Source organism: Somniosus microcephalus, chromosome 4 (genome assembly GCF_052327205.1).
Source record: "Somniosus microcephalus isolate GS21.2 chromosome 4, FLI_Smic_1.0, whole genome shotgun sequence".
NCBI classification, from domain to species: domain Eukaryota; kingdom Metazoa; phylum Chordata; class Chondrichthyes; order Squaliformes; family Somniosidae; genus Somniosus; species Somniosus microcephalus.
This window is the reverse complement of record NC_140990.1, coordinates 158,681,109-158,698,297: the sequence shown is the minus strand read 5'-3', so window position 1 is coordinate 158,698,297 and position 17,189 is coordinate 158,681,109. Positions and strand designations below refer to the sequence as shown.

The 17,189-nt window shown below is 52.4% G+C and overlaps 1 protein-coding gene across 2 annotated transcripts in view; it reads left to right on the top strand.

The window, feature by feature from the left end:
• Window positions 1-8,764: 8,764 nt before the first annotated feature.
• Window positions 8,765-17,189, top strand: part of rab11fip4a (RAB11 family interacting protein 4 (class II) a) — a 75,324-nt gene continuing 66,899 nt past the window's right edge. For both annotated transcript variants that reach the window (XM_085985406.1, XM_085985405.1), the window contains exons 1-2: window positions 8,765-8,872; window positions 14,155-14,246. The gene's annotated coding sequence lies outside the window, so the exon portion shown is untranslated. The remainder of the gene's footprint in view (window positions 8,873-14,154; window positions 14,247-17,189) is intronic.

The following is a 17,189-nucleotide window of genomic DNA, read 5'->3' as shown; positions in this document are numbered from 1 at the left end:
GTGCGGTCTCGCTTGGTCCAGTGTAACGGATGCCAGTGTAGGGGTCGGTGTGTCGCTGCGGGTATCAGATGAGGCGGTGTTGGGGGCCTGCTGCGTTCCGGCTGTCGTCCAAGATGGCGGCGTCCATGATCCCCATGTGGCTGGAGGCGTCCAAAATGGCTGCTGTACCGGTGGTTCGCACATGGCCGGGGAGGCCCAAGATGGCGGCCCGCATGGCCCACATGCGGCGCTGCTGGGGTTCGGGGTGGCTTTGGCCCTGCAGACGTTAGCGTAGTGTCCCTTCTTCCCGCAGCCCGAGCAGATCGCGTTTTTCGCCGGGCAGCGCGCTCTGGGGTGTTTTGCCTGGCCACAGAAGTAGCATTTCTGGCCTTGGGGCACTGCTGTCTGGCCTTGGGACACTGCTGCGGTAGTTGGGCCGTTGCTGGGGTGTGGCTGGGGTGGCACGGCGCTATGAGGCGGTCCTACTGTGTCCCAGGCTGTCATTCCCCGCGGCGTCCACGGTGCAGAGGAGTAGGCATCCATGCCCCGGTAGGCTGCATCCAATGATAGTGCGAGTTCAGAGGCCTTGTTGAGGTCGAGGTCACTCTGCTCCAACAGTCGCTGTCGGGTGTAATTGGATCTGTGGCCCGCTACAAAAGCGTCCCGGATAAGTTCCTCTGTGTACACGGCGCCCTTTACATCCTTACAACCACAGGCCCGGCCAAGCACAGACAGTGCCTGAAGGTATTCCACGGTCGATTCCCCAGGTTGTTGTTTACGACTCCTCAGAAGGTGCCTGGCGTACACTTCGTTCACTGGGCGCGTGTACTGGTCCTTGAGGAGCTTGATAGCGTCCGCGTACGAGGTCGCGTCTTGGATGACCGAGTACACTCGGTGGTTCACTTTGGAGGTCAGGACATCCAGTTTGTCCTCGTCCGATTTGATTGCTGCGGAGGCGGTCAGGAATTTTTCGAAACACTTAAGCCAGTGAGTAAACTTGGTGGATGAGTCCGCCTCCCGATGATCTAAGTCCAGGCATGCTGGTGTGAGGATCTTCTCCATTATAAAAATTTTGTTAATAAAATTGATGCGCTATCAATTACTCATAAAAGACTGAGAGTTAAGAGAGTAACTAAAGGCTTTTATTAACAAAAGAATGAAGGTCTGCCTCGAGTGGTCGACCGGTCCAGAATACAAAGGGCTGGGGAGCAGTCACCTTTATACTAGGACTTGTGGGAGGAGTCAGCCGAGGCATGTCCAGGCATGTACACAGTGGAATACAAACAGTGGTTTACCACACCAGCAAAGTGGATAACCTCGCATTTATCCACATTGTAGTGCATTTGCCATGTTTCTGCCCAATCACCCAACCTGTCCAAATCGTACTGGAGTTTCACGACATCCTCCTCACAGCATACCCTCCCACCCAGCTTTGTGTCGTCTGCAAATTTGGAGATATTACATCCAATTCCCTCGTCCAGATCATTAATATATATTGTGAACAGCTGGGGTCCTAGGACTGATCCTTGCGGTACCCCACTAGTCACTGCCTGCCACTCGGAAAACGACCCGTTTATTCCAACTCTTTGCTTTCTATCCGCCAACCAGTTCTCTATCCAAGTCAATACCTTGCCCCCAATCCCATGTGCCTTAATTTTGCACGCTAATCTCTTATGCGGGACCTTCTCGAAAGCCTTCTGAAAGTCCAAATACACCAGATCCACCGGTTCTCTCTTATCTATTTTACCAGTTACATCCTCAAAAAATTCCAGTAGATTAGTCAAGCACGATTTACCTTTTGTAAATCCATGTTGACTTTGTCCGATCCTGTCACTGCTTTCCAAGTGCTCTGCTATTACATCTTTTATAATGGACTCTAGCATTTTCCCCACTACCGATGTCGGGCTTACCGGTCTATAATTCCCCGCTTTTCCTCTACCACCTTTTTTGAATAGTGGGGTAACATTAGCTACCCTCCAATCCATGGGTACTGTTCCAGAGTCTATCGAGTTCTGGAAGATGACCAGCAATGCATCTACTATTTCTAGGGCCACTTCCTTAAGTACCCTAGGATGTAGATTATCAGACCCTGGGGATTTATCGGCCTTCAGTCCCATCAATTTTCCTAACACCATTTCTCTACAAATACTGATTTCTTTCAGTTCCATCCTTTCATCACACCCTATGTTCCCCGGCAACTCTGGGAGGTTATTTGTGTCCTCCTTTGTGAAGACAGAACCAAAATATGTATTTAGTTGGTCTGCCATTTCTTTGTTCCCCATTATAAATTCCCCTGATTCTGACTGCAAGGGACCTACGCTTGACTTCACCAATCTTTTTCTCTTCACATATCTATAAAAGCTTTTACAGTCAGTTTTTATGTTCCCTGCAAGCTTACTCTCATATTCTATTTTCCCCTTCTTAATTAATCCCTTTGTCCTCCTTTGTTGAATCCTAAACTGCACCAATCCTCAGGATTATTGCTTTTTCTGGCCAATTTATATGTCCTCTCCTTGGATCTTATGCTATCCCTAATTTCCCTTGTTAGCCACAGTTGAGTCACCTTTTTTGTTTTATTTTTATGCCAAACTGGGATGAACAAATTCTGTAGTTCATCCATTCGGTCTTTGAATGTTTGCCATTGCCTATCCACTGTCAACCCTTTGAGTGACATTCCCCAATCAATCCTACCCAACTCGCTCCTCAGACCATCGTAGTTTCCTTTATGTAAATTTAGGACCTTAGTCTCTGAGTCAACTACTTCATTCTCCATCTTAATGAAGAATTTGATCATATTATGATCGCTCCGACCCAAGGGGCCTCGTATAACAAGATTGCTAATTAATCCTTTCTTGTTACATAATACCCAGTCTAAGATGGCCTGATCTCTGGTTGGTTCCTCGATATATTGGTCCAGGAAACCATCCCGTAAACACTCCAGGAATTCCTCCTCCACAGTATTGTTACTAATTTGGTTAGCCCAATCGATATGTAGATTAAAGTCACCCATGATGACTGCTGTGCCCTTATTGCACGCTTCTTTAATTTCCCTTTTAATGCCATCCCCAACCTCCGCCTTACTGTTTGGAGGTCTATATACCACCCCCACTAACGTTTTCTGCCCCTTAGTATTTCTCAATTCTACCCATACAGATTCCACATCATCAGAGCTAATACCCTTCCTTACAATTGTGTTAATCCCTTCTTTAACCAGTAATGCTACCCCACCTCCCTTTCCTTTTTGCCTATCTTTCCTGAATATCGAATACCCCTGGATGTTGAGTTCCCAGCCTTGGCCATCCTTGAGCCACGTTTCCGTAATCCCAATCAAATCATGTTCGTTTACCTCTATTTGCGCAGCCAATTCATCCACCTTATTACGAATGCTCCTCACATTAAGACACAAAGCCTTCAGGCTTGTTTTTTTAACGCTCTTAGACCTATTATTTACTGTGGCCACGTTTGATTTAAACCGTTGATTTCTCTGACTGCCACTTTTGTTTTTCTCCTTCCTATCTTTTGCTTTGATCCTTGTTTCCCTTTCCTCTGTCTCTCTGCTCAGGTTCCCAACCCCCTGCCATTTTAGTTTAAACCCTCCCCCAGAGCACTCGCAAACACTCCCCCAGGACATCGGTTCCAGCCCTGCCCAGGTGCAGACCGTCCGGTTTGAACTGGTCGCACCTCCCCCAGAACCGGTTCCAATGTCCCAGGAACTTGAATCCCTCCCCGTTGCACCATTCCTCTAGCCACGTATTCATCTGAAATATCCTTCTATTTCTACTCTGACTAGCACGTGGCACTGGTAGCAATCCTGAGATAGAAACATAGAAGATAGGAGCAGGAGTAGGCCATTCGGGCCCTCGAGCCTGCTCAGCCATTCAATAAGATCATGGCTGATCATCCAAATTCAGTACCCTGTCCCTGCTTTCTCCCAATATCCCTTGATCCCTTTAGCCTTAAGAAATATATCTAACTCCTTCTTGAATATATTTAATGATTTGGCCTCAACTGCCTTTTGTGGTAGAGAATTCCACAGGTTCATCACTCTCTGGGTGAAGAAATTCCTCCTCATTTCTGTCCTAAATGGCTTACCCCTTATCCTTAGACTGTGACCCCTGGTTCTGGACTCCAACCTTTGAGGTCCTATTTTTTAATTTACCTCCTAACTCCCTATATTCCGCTTTTAGGACCTCATCCCGCTTTTTACCTATATCGTTGGTGCACCACGACAACTGGCTGTTCACCCTCCCCTTCCAAGATGTTCTGCAGCCGCTCTGAGACATCCTTGACCCTTGCACCAGGGAGGCAACACACCATCCTGGAGTCTCGTTTGCGACCGCAGAAACGACTATCTATTCCCCTTACAATAGAATCCCCTATTACTATAGCTCTACCCCTCTTTTTCCACCCGTGCTGTGCAGCAAAGCCACCCCTGGTGCCTGGAAGTTGGCTGCTGCTGCTTTCCTCTGATAAGCCATCCCCCGCAACAGCACTCAAAGTGGTGTATCTGTTTGAGAGGGGGATGTCCACAGGGGACCCCTGCACTGCCTGCCTGCGCCTTGTACTCTGCCTGTTGGTCACCCATTCCCTTTCTTCCTGTCCAACCTCTACCTGCGGTGTGTCCAACTCTGTAAACGTGCTATTCACAACGTCCCGAGCATCTTGATCACTCCAGTATGCATCCAATCGCACCTCCAGCACCGCAATGCGGTCTGTCAGTAGCTGTAGCTGGATGCACTTCCTGCACATGTAGTTGTCAGGGACACAGGAAGTGTCCCTGAGTTCCCACATATCGCAGGAGGAGCATACCACGTGGCCGGGCTGTCCTGCCATGACTTACCCTTTAATTTAATTGAATTTAAATTAGATCAATCAATCTCACTAATTACACTACAGTTAAATGGTTTACCAACAGTCCCCGCTACACCAGAGAGACTTTAGCAACTATAACCCAGAGTTTAAGTTTAAAAATAGAGAAATACTCACCAACCAATCACTTACCTGCTTCCTGGTGACGTCACACTTTGATTACTTTTTACCTCTCTCTCCCGCTGCTGAATTGGTCGGGCCTCGCTGCTCACACCCAGGTCCGTCGCTCTGGTCGTGCCTCGCTGCTCGCTGCCGGTTTTATACCTCGCCTCGCCTCACTGCTCACACCCAGGTCCGTCGCTCTGGTCGGGCCTCTCTGCTCGCTGCCGGTTTTATACCTCGCCTCACCTCACTGCTCACACCCAGGTCCGTCGCTCTGGTCGGGCCTCGCTGCTCGCTGCCAGTTTTATACCTCGCCTCGCCTCACTGCTCGCACCCAGGTCCGTCGCTCTGGTCGGGCCTCGCTGCTCGCTGCTGGTTTTATACCTCGCCTCGCCTCACTGCTCACACCCAGGTCCGTCGCTCTGGTCGGGCCTTGCTGCTCGCTGCCGGTTTTATACCTCGCCTCGCCTCACTGCTCACACCCAGGTCCGTCGCTCTGGTCGGGCCTCGCTGCTCGCTGCCAGTTTTATACCTCGCCTCGCCTCACTGCTCGCACCCAGGTCCGTCGCTCTGGTCGGGGCTCGCTGCCGGTTTTATACCTCGCCTCGCCTCACTGCTCACACCCAGGTCTGTCGCTCTGGTCGGGCCTCGCTGCTCGCTGCCGGTTTTATACCTCGCCTCGCCTCACTGCTCACACCCAGGTCCGTCGCTCTGGTCGGGCCTCGCTGCTCGCTGCCAGTTTTATACCTCGCCTCGCCTCACTGCTCGCACCCAGGTCCGTCGCTCTGGTCGGGCCTCGCTGCTCGCTGCCGGTTTTATACCTCGCCTCGCCTCACTGCTCACACCCAGGTCCGTCGCTCTGGTCGGGCCTCGCTGCTCGCTGCCAGTTTTATACCTCGCCTCGCCTCACTGCTCACACCCAGGTCCGCCGCTCTGTCAAATCTCCTCTTAACCTTCTCTGCTCTAAAGAGAACAATCCCAGCCTCTCCAGTCTCTCCACATAACTGAAGTCCCTCATCCCTGGAATCATTCCAGTAAATCTCCTCTGCACCCTCTCCAAGGCCTTGACATCCTTCCTAAAGTGCGGTGCCCAGAATTGGACACAATATTCCAGCTGGGGCCTAACCAGTGATTTATAAAGGTTTAGGTTAACTGCCTTGCTATTGTACTCTGTGCCTCTATGAATAAAGCCAAGGATCCCGTGTGCTTTTTAACAGCCTGCTCACCTTGTCCCATCACCTTCAGTGATTTGTGTCCGTTCACCCCCAGGTCTCTCTGTTCCTGACCTATGAACTCAGCAATGGCTCATCGATAGACTGGCGTCACCACACAGACCAGCAGTACCTCCAACACCTTGTATCATTTATATAACTGACATAAGCTGGCAGCTTTCACCAAGGCATCTGTTAATATCACTCAGTCACAGGATTCTCCACACCCGCCTCAGTGATGCATCACACCGCCACACAGCCAGAGAGAGAGGGAGGTGTAGGTCTATAACAAGCACCAGGTACACAGGGAGCAGCCTGGTGCCATGTTGATGGAACGTGACCAGGAGGCTGGTGAGAGCTGGAGGGATGATCAAGAGGAGATGAGATTCAGCTCTGTACAATGCTGGGGGGCAGGGAGAGACACCGTATTATCGCAGTGATAGAGCACGAGGATCAGGCAGGGCAGAATCGGCAGACAGGCAGAGCAGGAAACAAGTGGGAGAGACTCCCAGTGAAAGCAGTTGGTGTTGGGGGAGTGAAAAGATGTGAAGGAGTTCAAAGGGAGAAGGTGCAAGAAGAATCTGCAAGTGTCCTAGAAAATTCCTTGGTGCATTTATTTCAGTCTGATATCAGGTTGGTTTTGTTAAATTGTGCGCATGATTGGGTACATATAGCTCCTACTGAGGTTATACAGAAAGCGGTCAGAGATTATTAACAAGAGACTTACTCAAAGTCTCATATAAGACACACGCAGCACCCAACAAGCTCTAGTCCCATAGTTATACTGAGCCCTCATTCGACTGAGCATCTAACTTGTGCTGTATCTGTCCTGGGAGTGTTTGATGGGACAGTGTAGAGTGAGCTTTACTCTGTATCTAACCCGTGCTGTACCTGCCCTGGGAGTGTTTGATGCGACAGTGTAGAGTGAGCTTTACTCTGTATCTAACCCGTGCTGTATCTGTCCTGGGAGTGTTTGATGGGACAGTGTAGAGTGAGCTTTACTCTGTATCTAACCCGTGCTGTACCTGTCCTGGGAGTGTTTGATGGGACAGTGTAGAGGGAGCTTTACTCTGTATCTAACCCCGTGCTGTACCTGTCCTGGGAGTGTTTGACGGGACAGTGTAGAGGGAGCTTTACTCGGTATCTAACCCGTGCTGTACCTACCCTGGGAGTGTTTGATGGGACAGTGTAGAGTGAGCTTTACTCTGTATCTAACCCGTGCTGTATCTGTCCTGGGAGTGTTTGATGGGACAGTGTAGAGGGAGCTTTACTCTGTATCTATCCCGTGCTGTACCTGCCCTGGGAGTGTTTGACGGGACAGTGTAGAGGGAGCTTTACTCTGTATCTAACCCGCGCTGTACCTATCCTGGGAGTGTTTGATGGGACAGTGTAGAGTGAGCTTTACTCTGTATCTAACCCGTGCTGTATCTGTCCTGGGAGTGTTTGATGGGACAGTGTAGAGTGAGCTTTACTCTGTATCTAACCCGTGCTGTACCTGTCCTGGGAGTGTTTGATGGGACAGTGTAGAGGGAGCTTTACTCTGTATCTAACCCGTGCTGTACCTGTCCTGGGAGTGTTTGATGGGACAGTGTAGAGTGAGCTTTACTCTGTGTCTAACCCGTGCTGTACCTGTCCTGGGAGTGTTTGATGGGACAGTGTAGAGGGAGCTTTACTCTGTATCTAACCCGTGCTGTACCTGCCCTGGGAGTGTTTGACGGGACAGTGTAGAGGGAGCTTTACTCTGTATCTAACCCGTGCTGTACCTGTCCTGGGAGTGTTTGACGGGACAGTGTAGAGGGAGCTTTACTCTGTATCTAACACCACGCTGTACCTGCCCTGGGAGTGTTTGATGGGACAGTGTAGAGGGAGCTTTACTCTGTATCTATCCCGTGCTGTACCTGCCCTGGGAGTGTTTGACGGGACAGTGTAGAGGGAGCTTTACTCTGTATGTAACCCGCGCTGTACCTATCCTGGGAGTGTTTGATGGGACAGTGTAGAGGGAGCTTTACTCTGTATCTAACACCACGCTGTACCTGTCCTGGGAGTGTTTGACGGGACAGTGTAGAGGGAGCTTTACTCTGTATCTAACCCGTGCTGTACCTGCCCTGGGAGTGTTTGACGGGACAGTGTAGAGGGAGCTTTACTCTGTATCTAACCCGTGCTGTACCTGCCCTGGGAGTGTTTGACGGGACAGTGTAGAGGGAGCTTTACTCTGTATCTAACCCGTGCTGTACCTGCCCTGGGAGTGTTTGACGGGACAGTGTAGAGGGAGCTTTACTCTGTATCTAACCCACGCTGTACCTGCCCTGGGAGTGTTTGACGGGACAGTGTAGAGGGAGCTTTACTCTGTATCTAACCCGTGCTGTACCTGCCCTGGGAGTGTTTGATGGGACAGTGCAGAGGGAGCTTTACTCTGTGTCTAACCCCGTGCTGTACCTGCCCTGGGAGTGTTTAATCAGGCAGTGAGTTAGAAAGAGTACTGTGTGAAGGAATGATATGATGGGAAATGGAAAACTGGATGAGTGCGGAGCCCCTGGTAATGAACTGGGGGAAGTGGGGATAATGGCCGCTGGTCAGTTGGCCTGAGGGCACAGAGACTAAGGACAACTCTCTGTTTACACAGCTGCAGAAAGTGGCCAAGTACCTGGACCCCAGGAACCTGGGACGTATCAGCTTCCAGGATTTCTGTCATGGAATCTTTGCCATCAAAGGTAAGGAAGAATCGGAGCTTGAAAAATAGCTCGTCTTTACACCCCGCACATCGCTCCTACACATTCAACAAGCCCTGTACCTGGGCAACAACTCCGGAGGAGACCATCGCCCCCATCCATCGCTGGTCTCGGGGCAATGGGGGCGAGCGGGGGAGGGATGGGGCAGGTGGTGGGGGAAGGGGAGGGATGGGGCTGGTGGTGGGGGAGGGGGAGGGTTGGTGGGGGGAGCGGGGGAGGGATGGGGCAGGTGGTGGGGGAAGGGGAGGGATGGGGCTGGTGGTGGGGGAGGGGGAGGGATGGGGCAGGTGGTGGGGGAAGGGGAGGGATGGGGCTGGTGGGGGGAGTGGGGGAGGGTTGGTGGGGCGAGCGGGGGAGGGATGGGGCTGGTGGTGGGGGAGGTCTGCAAATGGAGTTTGCAAGGAAAAACCCAGCAGAATTCCTGGATCTGTTTGCTGCACAGTGTGTGGGAAACACCGGGCCACGATGCTAGCTCTCCCAGAGTCATATTCCCTGCTGCCACTCACTGCCTGTTGCCCGTACCCCAGTGAGAGTCAGTGTCTGTGGAACTGTACCCCAGTGAGAGTCAGTGTCTGTGGAACTGTACCCCAGTGAGAGTCAGTGCCTGTGGAACTGTACCCCAGTGAGAGTCAGTGTCTGTGGAACTGTACCCCAGTGAGAGTCAGTGTCTGTGGAACTGTACCCCAGTGAGAGTCGGTGTCTGTGGAACTGTACCCCAGTGAGAGTCAGTGTCTGTGGAACTGTACCCCAGTGAGAGTCAGTGTCTGTGGAACTGTACCCCAGTGAGAGTCAGTGTCTGTGGAACTGTACCCCAGTGAGAGTCAGTGCCTGTGGAACTGTACCCCAGTGAGAGTCAGTGTCTGTGGAACTGTACCCCAGTGAGAGTCAGTGTCTGTGGAACTGTACCCCAGTGAGAGTCGGTGTCTGTGGAACTGTACCCCAGTGAGAGTCGGTGTCTGTGGAACTGTACCCCAGTGAGAGTCAGTGCCTGTGGAACTGTACCCCAGTGAGAGTCAGTGTCTGTGGAACTGTACCCCAGTGAGAGTCAGTGTCTGTGGAACTGTACCCCAGTGAGAGTCAGTGTCTGTGGAACTGTGCCCCAGTGAGATTCAGTGTCTGTGGAACTGTACCCCAGTGAGAGTCAGTGTCTGTGGAACTGTACCCCAGTGAGAGTCAGTGTCTGTGGAACTGTACCCCAGTGAGAGTCAGTGTCTGTGGAACTGTACCCCAGTGAGAGTCAGTGTCTGTGGAACTGTACCCCAGTGAGAGTCAGTGCCTGTGGAACTGTACCCCAGTGAGAGTCGGTGTCTGTGGAACTGTACCCCAGTGAGAGTCAGTGTCTGTGGAACTGTACCCCAGTGAGAGTCAGTGTCTGTGGAACTGTACCCCAGTGAGAGTCGGTGTCTGTGGAACTGTACCCCAGTGAGAGTCGGTGTCTGTGGAACTGTACCCCAGTGAGAGTCAGTGCCTGTGGAACTGTACCCCAGTGAGAGTCAGTGTCTGTGGAACTGTACCCCAGTGAGAGTCAGTGTCTGTGGAACTGTACCCCAGTGAGAGTCAGTGTCTGTGGAACTGTGCCCCAGTGAGATTCAGTGTCTGTGGAACTGTACCCCAGTGAGAGTCAGTGTCTGTGGAACTGTACCCCAGTGAGAGTCAGTGTCTGTGGAACTGTACCCCAGTGAGAGTCAGTGTCTGTGGAACTGTACCCCAGTGAGAGTCAGTGTCTGTGGAACTGTACCCCAGTGAGAGTCAGTGCCTGTGGAACTGTACCCCAGTGAGAGTCGGTGTCTGTGGAACTGTACCCCAGTGAGAGTCAGTGTCTGTGGAACTGTACCCCAGTGAGAGTCAGTGTCTGTGGAACTGTACCCCAGTGAGAGTCAGTGTCTGTGGAACTGTACCCCAGTGAGAGTCAGTGTCTGTGGAACTGTACCCCAGTGAGAGTCAGTGCCTGTGGAACTGTACCCCAGTGAGAGTCAGTGCCTGTGGAACTGTACCCCAGTGAGAGTCAGTGTCTGTGGAACTGTACCCCAGTGAGAGTCCGTGTCTGTGGAACTGTACCCCAGTGAGAGTCCGTGTCTGTGGAACTGTACCCCAGTGAGAGTCAGTGCCTGTGGAACTGTACCCCAGTGAGAGTCAGTGCCTGTGGAACTGTACCCCAGTGAGAGTCAGTGTCTGTGGAACTGTACCCCAGTGAGAGTCCGTGTCTGTGGAACTGTACCCCAGTGAGAGTCAGTGCCTGTGGAACTGTACCCCAGTGAGATTCAGTGTCTGTGGAACTGTACCCCAGTGAGAGTCAGTGTCTGTGGAACTGTACCCCAGTGAGAGTCAGTGTCTGTGGAACTGTACCCCAGTGAGAGTCAGTGTCTGTGGAACTGTACCCCAGTGAGAGTCAGTGTCTGTGGAACTGTACCCCAGTGAGAGTCAGTGTCTGTGGAATGGTACCCCAGTGAGAGTCAGTGTCTGTGGAACTGTACCCCAGTGAGATTCAGTGTCTGTGGAACTGTACCCCAGTGAGAGTCAGTGTCTGTGGAACTGTACCCCAGTGAGAGTCAGTGTCTGTGGAACTGTACCCCAGTGAGAGTCAGTGTCTGTGGAACTGTACCCCAGTGAGAGTCAGTGTCTGTGGAACTGTACCCCAGTGAGAGTCAGTGTCTGTGGAACTGTACCCCAGTGAGAGTCAGTGTCTGTGGAACTGTACCCCAGTGAGAGTCAGTGTCTGTGGAACTGTACCCCAGTGAGAGTCAGTGTCTGTGGAACTGTACCCCAGTGAGAGTCAGTGTCTGTGGAACTGTACCCCAGTGAGAGTCAGTGTCTGTGGAACTGTACCCCAGTGAGAGTCAGTGTCTGTGGAACTGTACCCCAGTGAGAGTCAGTGTCTGTGGAACTGTACCCCAGTGAGAGTCAGTGTCTGTGGAACTGTACCCCAGTGAGAGTCAGTGTCTGTGGAACTGTACCCCAGTGAGAGTCAGTGCCTGTGGAACTGTACCCCAGTGAGAGTCAGTGCCTGTGGAACTGTACCCCAGTGAGAGTCAGTGTCTGTGGAACTGTACCCCAGTGAGAGTCCGTGTCTGTGGAACTGTACCCCAGTGAGAGTCCGTGTCTGTGGAACTGTACCCCAGTGAGAGTCAGTGCCTGTGGAACTGTACCCCAGTGAGAGTCAGTGCCTGTGGAACTGTACCCCAGTGAGAGTCAGTGTCTGTGGAACTGTACCCCAGTGAGAGTCCGTGTCTGTGGAACTGTACCCCAGTGAGAGTCAGTGCCTGTGGAACTGTACCCCAGTGAGATTCAGTGTCTGTGGAACTGTACCCCAGTGAGAGTCAGTGTCTGTGGAACTGTACCCCAGTGAGAGTCAGTGTCTGTGGAACTGTACCCCAGTGAGAGTCAGTGTCTGTGGAACTGTACCCCAGTGAGAGTCAGTGTCTGTGGAACTGTACCCCAGTGAGAGTCAGTGTCTGTGGAATGGTACCCCAGTGAGAGTCAGTGTCTGTGGAACTGTACCCCAGTGAGATTCAGTGTCTGTGGAACTGTACCCCAGTGAGAGTCAGTGTCTGTGGAACTGTACCCCAGTGAGAGTCAGTGTCTGTGGAACTGTACCCCAGTGAGAGTCAGTGTCTGTGGAACTGTACCCCAGTGAGAGTCAGTGTCTGTGGAACTGTACCCCAGTGAGAGTCAGTGTCTGTGGAACTGTACCCCAGTGAGAGTCAGTGCCTGTGGAACTGTACCCCAGTGAGAGTCAGTGCCTGTGGAACTGTACCCCAGTGAGAGTCAGTGTCTGTGGAACTGTACCCCAGTGAGAGTCCGTGTCTGTGGAACTGTACCCCAGTGAGAGTCAGTGCCTGTGGAACTGTACCCCAGTGAGATTCAGTGTCTGTGGAACTGTACCCCAGTGAGAGTCAGTGTCTGTGGAACTGTACCCCAGTGAGAGTCAGTGTCTGTGGAACTGTACCCCAGTGAGAGTCAGTGTCTGTGGAACTGTACCCCAGTGAGAGTCAGTGCCTGTGAAACTGTACCCCAGTGAGAGTCAGTGCCTGCGGAACTGTACCCCAGTGAGAGTCTGTGTCTGTGGAACTGTACCCCAGTGAGAGTCAGTGTCTGTGGAACTGTACCCCAGTGAGAGTCACTGTCTGTGGATCCGTACCCCAGTGAGAGTCAGTGTCTGTGGAACTGTACCCCAGTGAGAGTCAGTGTCTGTGGAACTGTACCCCAGTGAGAGTCAGTGCCTGTGGAACTGTACCCCAGTGAGAGTCAGTGTTTGTGGAACTGTATCCCAGTGAGATTCAGTGTCTGTGGAACTGTACCCCAGTGAGAGTCAGTGCCTGTGGAACTGTACCCCAGTGAGAGTCAGTGTCTGTGGAACTGTACCCCAGTGAGAGTCAGTGTCTGTGGAACTGTACCCCAGTGAGAGTCAGTCGCAGACACGGTTATCTCCCTGACCGCTTTGTTTGAATCGTTGTGTTGAAGCCTCTACTGTTTCTCCCTGACCGGCCTCAGACTGTAATGACCGGAACCTTTCCCCGGTGTCCTTCCTAATTGCTTTACTTTCCCTTCATGGTATTTTAACTACAACAACTTGCATTTATATAGCGCCTTTAATGTAGTAAAACCTCCCATGGTGCTTCACAGGAGCGATTATCAGACAAAATTTGATACTGAGCCACAAAAGGAGATATTATGACAGGGCAAGAGGTCGGTTTTAAGGATCGTCTTAAAGGAGAGAGAGAGGCGGAGAGGTTAAAGCAGGAAATTCCAGAGCTCAGGGCCCCGGCAGCTGAAGGCACGGCTTCCTGTGATGGAGCGATGGAAATCGGGGATACTCAAGAGGCCAAGATTCGAGCACAGGGGTGAGGGGTGAACGGGACTTGGTGCGAGTTAGGATACGAGGAACAGAGTTTTGGATGAGCTGAAGTTTACGGAGGGTGGAAGGTGGGAGGCCGGCCGGGAGAGTGTCGGAATGGTCGAGTCTGGAGGAAAGAAAGGCTCTGGTGAGGGTTTCAGCAGCAGGTGAGCTGAGGCTGTTCTATGAACTTGTAGGTATTTAACTAGTAATTGTGCTGGTTAACTAGTAATTGTGCTAGTTAACTGGTAATTGTGCTGGTTAACTGGTAATTGTGCTGGTTAACTAGTAATTGTGCTGGTTTTCTAGTAATTGTGCTAGACTACAGGTGCTGGCTTGCCTGCTAATGAGATCCAGCTGTTTAGTCTCATTGACCACGCTCACCAACACATCTGCCCATGTTTAATTGTGGTTCTGTTTGTGTTCACAGGGTGTGAGGACCTGTTAGACATCGGACTGTGTGTGAAGAACACGCCTGTGACTCGGTATGAGCAAGAGTATGAAGATTACTACTATCACCAGGTAATCCCTGCTCCGAGATCGGACAATGGTGTTTCTCGGGACTCCCAGTGGAACAATGAGGCAGCTTGAGTTTGGTGATACTTATCCTCCAGGGTTAGGGTTATTTGTTGATCAAAATCTGGATCCTTGACCTGAACACACAGTGCGATATTTCATGGGCGGGGAGGGGGCAAGCTGACTGCCCATTGTTCCTGGCAGCCATTTCCCAGTCGGGGGCCGTGTGTCCCGCCTCCATGGCTGTGATTGGGGAGGATTGGAGCAGGTCACGTGGAGAGGCAACATAGAGCGGAGTGATGGATTGAGTCAATCCTCCATTAACACACCCTGTGTCCAATCCATCAGTGTGCTCTCGCTGCCTCGCTACTCAACCTGCACCAATCACAGCCATGCGCTCAAGGCAAGCCAATGACATACCTGTGAACTAGACCACAAGCCCAACCAATTGGGCTCATCTGTGAAAGACAAGACCTCCTCGCAAGAGATGTCCCGTCTCTCTGATCCTCATTACCAGAGGAGAATCGACGTTCTCCCATCCCCATTAATTCAATGTTAAAATCGGATTGAAGACTTGGCTCAGGCTGCAGATAGGTTAATATACGGGGGTGTTGGGTTAATGTCGGGGTGTTGGGTTAATATCGGGGGTGTTGGGTTAATGTCGGGGGTGTTGGGTTAATGTCGGGGTGTTGGGTTAATGTCGGGGTGTTGGGTTAATATCGGGGTGTTGGGTTAATGTCGGGGTGTTGGGTTAATGTCGGGGGTGTTGGGTTAATGTCGGGGTGTTGGGTTAATGTCGGGGGTGTTGGGTTAATGTCGGGGTGTTGGGTTAATGTCGGGGTGTTGGGTTAATGTCGGGGGTGTTGGGTTAATGTCGGGGGTGTTGGGTTAATGTCGGGGGTGTTGGGTTAATGTCGGGGTGTTGGGTTAATGTCGGGGGTGTTGGGTTAATGTCGGGGGTGTTGGGTTAATGTCGGGGTGTTGGGTTAATGTCGGGGGTGTTGGGTTAATGTCGGGGGTGTTGGGTTAATGTCGGGGGTGTTGGGTTAATGTCGGGGGTGTTGGGTTAATGTCGGGGTGTTGGGTTAATGCCGGGGTGTTGGGTTAATGTCGGGGGTGTTGGGTTAATATCGGGGTGTTGGGTTTTAGTCGTTCTAGAATCTTACAGCACAGAAGGAGGCCATTCAGCCCATCGTGCCTGTGCTGCAATGTATATTGTCGGGTGGCTGTTAAGTGATTGACTGTTTTCTGGGATTTGAACAACAAGATGCACCACAGCAACTCACCAAGGCTTCTTCAGCAGCACCTCCCCAAAATCCCGCGACCTCTACCGCCCAGAAGGACAAGGGCAGCAGGCACATGGGAACACCATCACCTTCAAGTTCCCCTCCAAGTCACACACCATCCTGACTTAGAAGTATATCGCCGTTTCTTCATCGTCGCTGGGTCAAAATCCCAGAACTCCCTCCCTAACAGCACTGTGGGAGCACCTTCACCACACGGACTGCAGCGGTTCAAGGCGGCTCACCACCACCTTCTCGAGGGCAATTAGGGATGGGCAATAAATGCTGGCCTTGCCAGCGACGCCCACATCCCTTGAACAAATAAAAAAAACTGATGTCATGGACGAGCTTCCTGAACTCAAGTTCCAATCTCATTTAGTTGAGGACATGTGGAGTTCAGGCCCAGGAGTCTGGGATGGTGGCAGAATCTGTGCACAGGAAGAGTCCGAGATCCGCAGCGAGCACAGACTTGAGGCTTTATTTTGTCTCTTCCCATTCTTTAACTTCAAATGGTTGGCAAACAGAATCTGACCAATCGCAGGGCAGCCCGACCAATCGCAGGGCAGTCCGACCAATCGCAGGGCAGCCCGACCAACAAATACACAAATATGGAGATGGGCACCTGCTCAATGATTGGCTGTGGGAGAGGGAATCGATGATTGGGTACGGGGAAATTTAAAGAGCAATTGGCCAAAATGTGAATAGTTTACAAACATAAAACAAACAAAAATTACACCCATGACTCTCCTCTTCCCCCTCTTCCCCCTCTTCCCCCTCTTCCCCCTCTTCCCCCTTTCCCCCCTTTCCCCCCTTTCCCCCCTTTCCCCTCTTTCCCCTCTTTCCCTCTCTTCCCTCTTCCTCTTCCTCTTCCCCCTCTCCCTCTTCCCCCTCTCCCTCTTCCCCTCTCCCTCTTCCCCCTCTCCCTCTTCCCCCTCTCCCTCTTCCCCCTCTCCCTCTTCCCCTATCCCTCTTCCCCCCCCTCCCTCTTCCCCCCCCTCCCTCTTCCCCCCTCCCTCTTCCCCCTCTCCCTCTTCCCCCTCTTCCTCTTCCCCCTCTTCCTCTTCCCCTCTTCCTCTTCCCCCTCTCCCTCTTCCCCCTCTCCCTCTTCCCCCTCTCCCTCTTCCCCCTCTCCCTCTTCCCCCTCTCCCTCTTCCCCCTCTCCCTCTTCCCCCTCTCCCTCTTCCCCTCTCCCTCTTCCCCTCTCCCTCTTCCCCTCTCCCTCTCCCCCTCTCCCTCTCCCCCTCTCCCTCTCCCCCTATCCCTCTCCCCCATCCCTCTCCCCCTATCCCTCTCCCCCTATCCCTCTCCCCCTATCCCTCTCCCCCTATCCCTCTCCCCCTATCCCTCTCCCCCTATCCCTCTCCCCCTATCCCTCTCCCCCTATCCCTCTCCCCCTCTCCCCCTCTCCCCCTCTCCCCCTCTCCCCTCCCCCTCTCCCCTCTCCCCTCTCCCCTCTCCCCTCTCCCCTCTCCCCTCCCCCTCTCTCCCCTCCCCCTCTCTCCCCTCCCCCTCTCTCCCCTCCCCCTCTCTCCTCTCTCCCCTCTCTCCTCTCCCCTCTCCCCCTCTCTCCCTCTCTCCCTCTCCCCCTCTTTCCCTCTCCCCCCCTCCCCCTCTCTCCTCTCCCACCTCTCCATTTGCAGCGAGCTACAGGTAATATTCCCAAGAG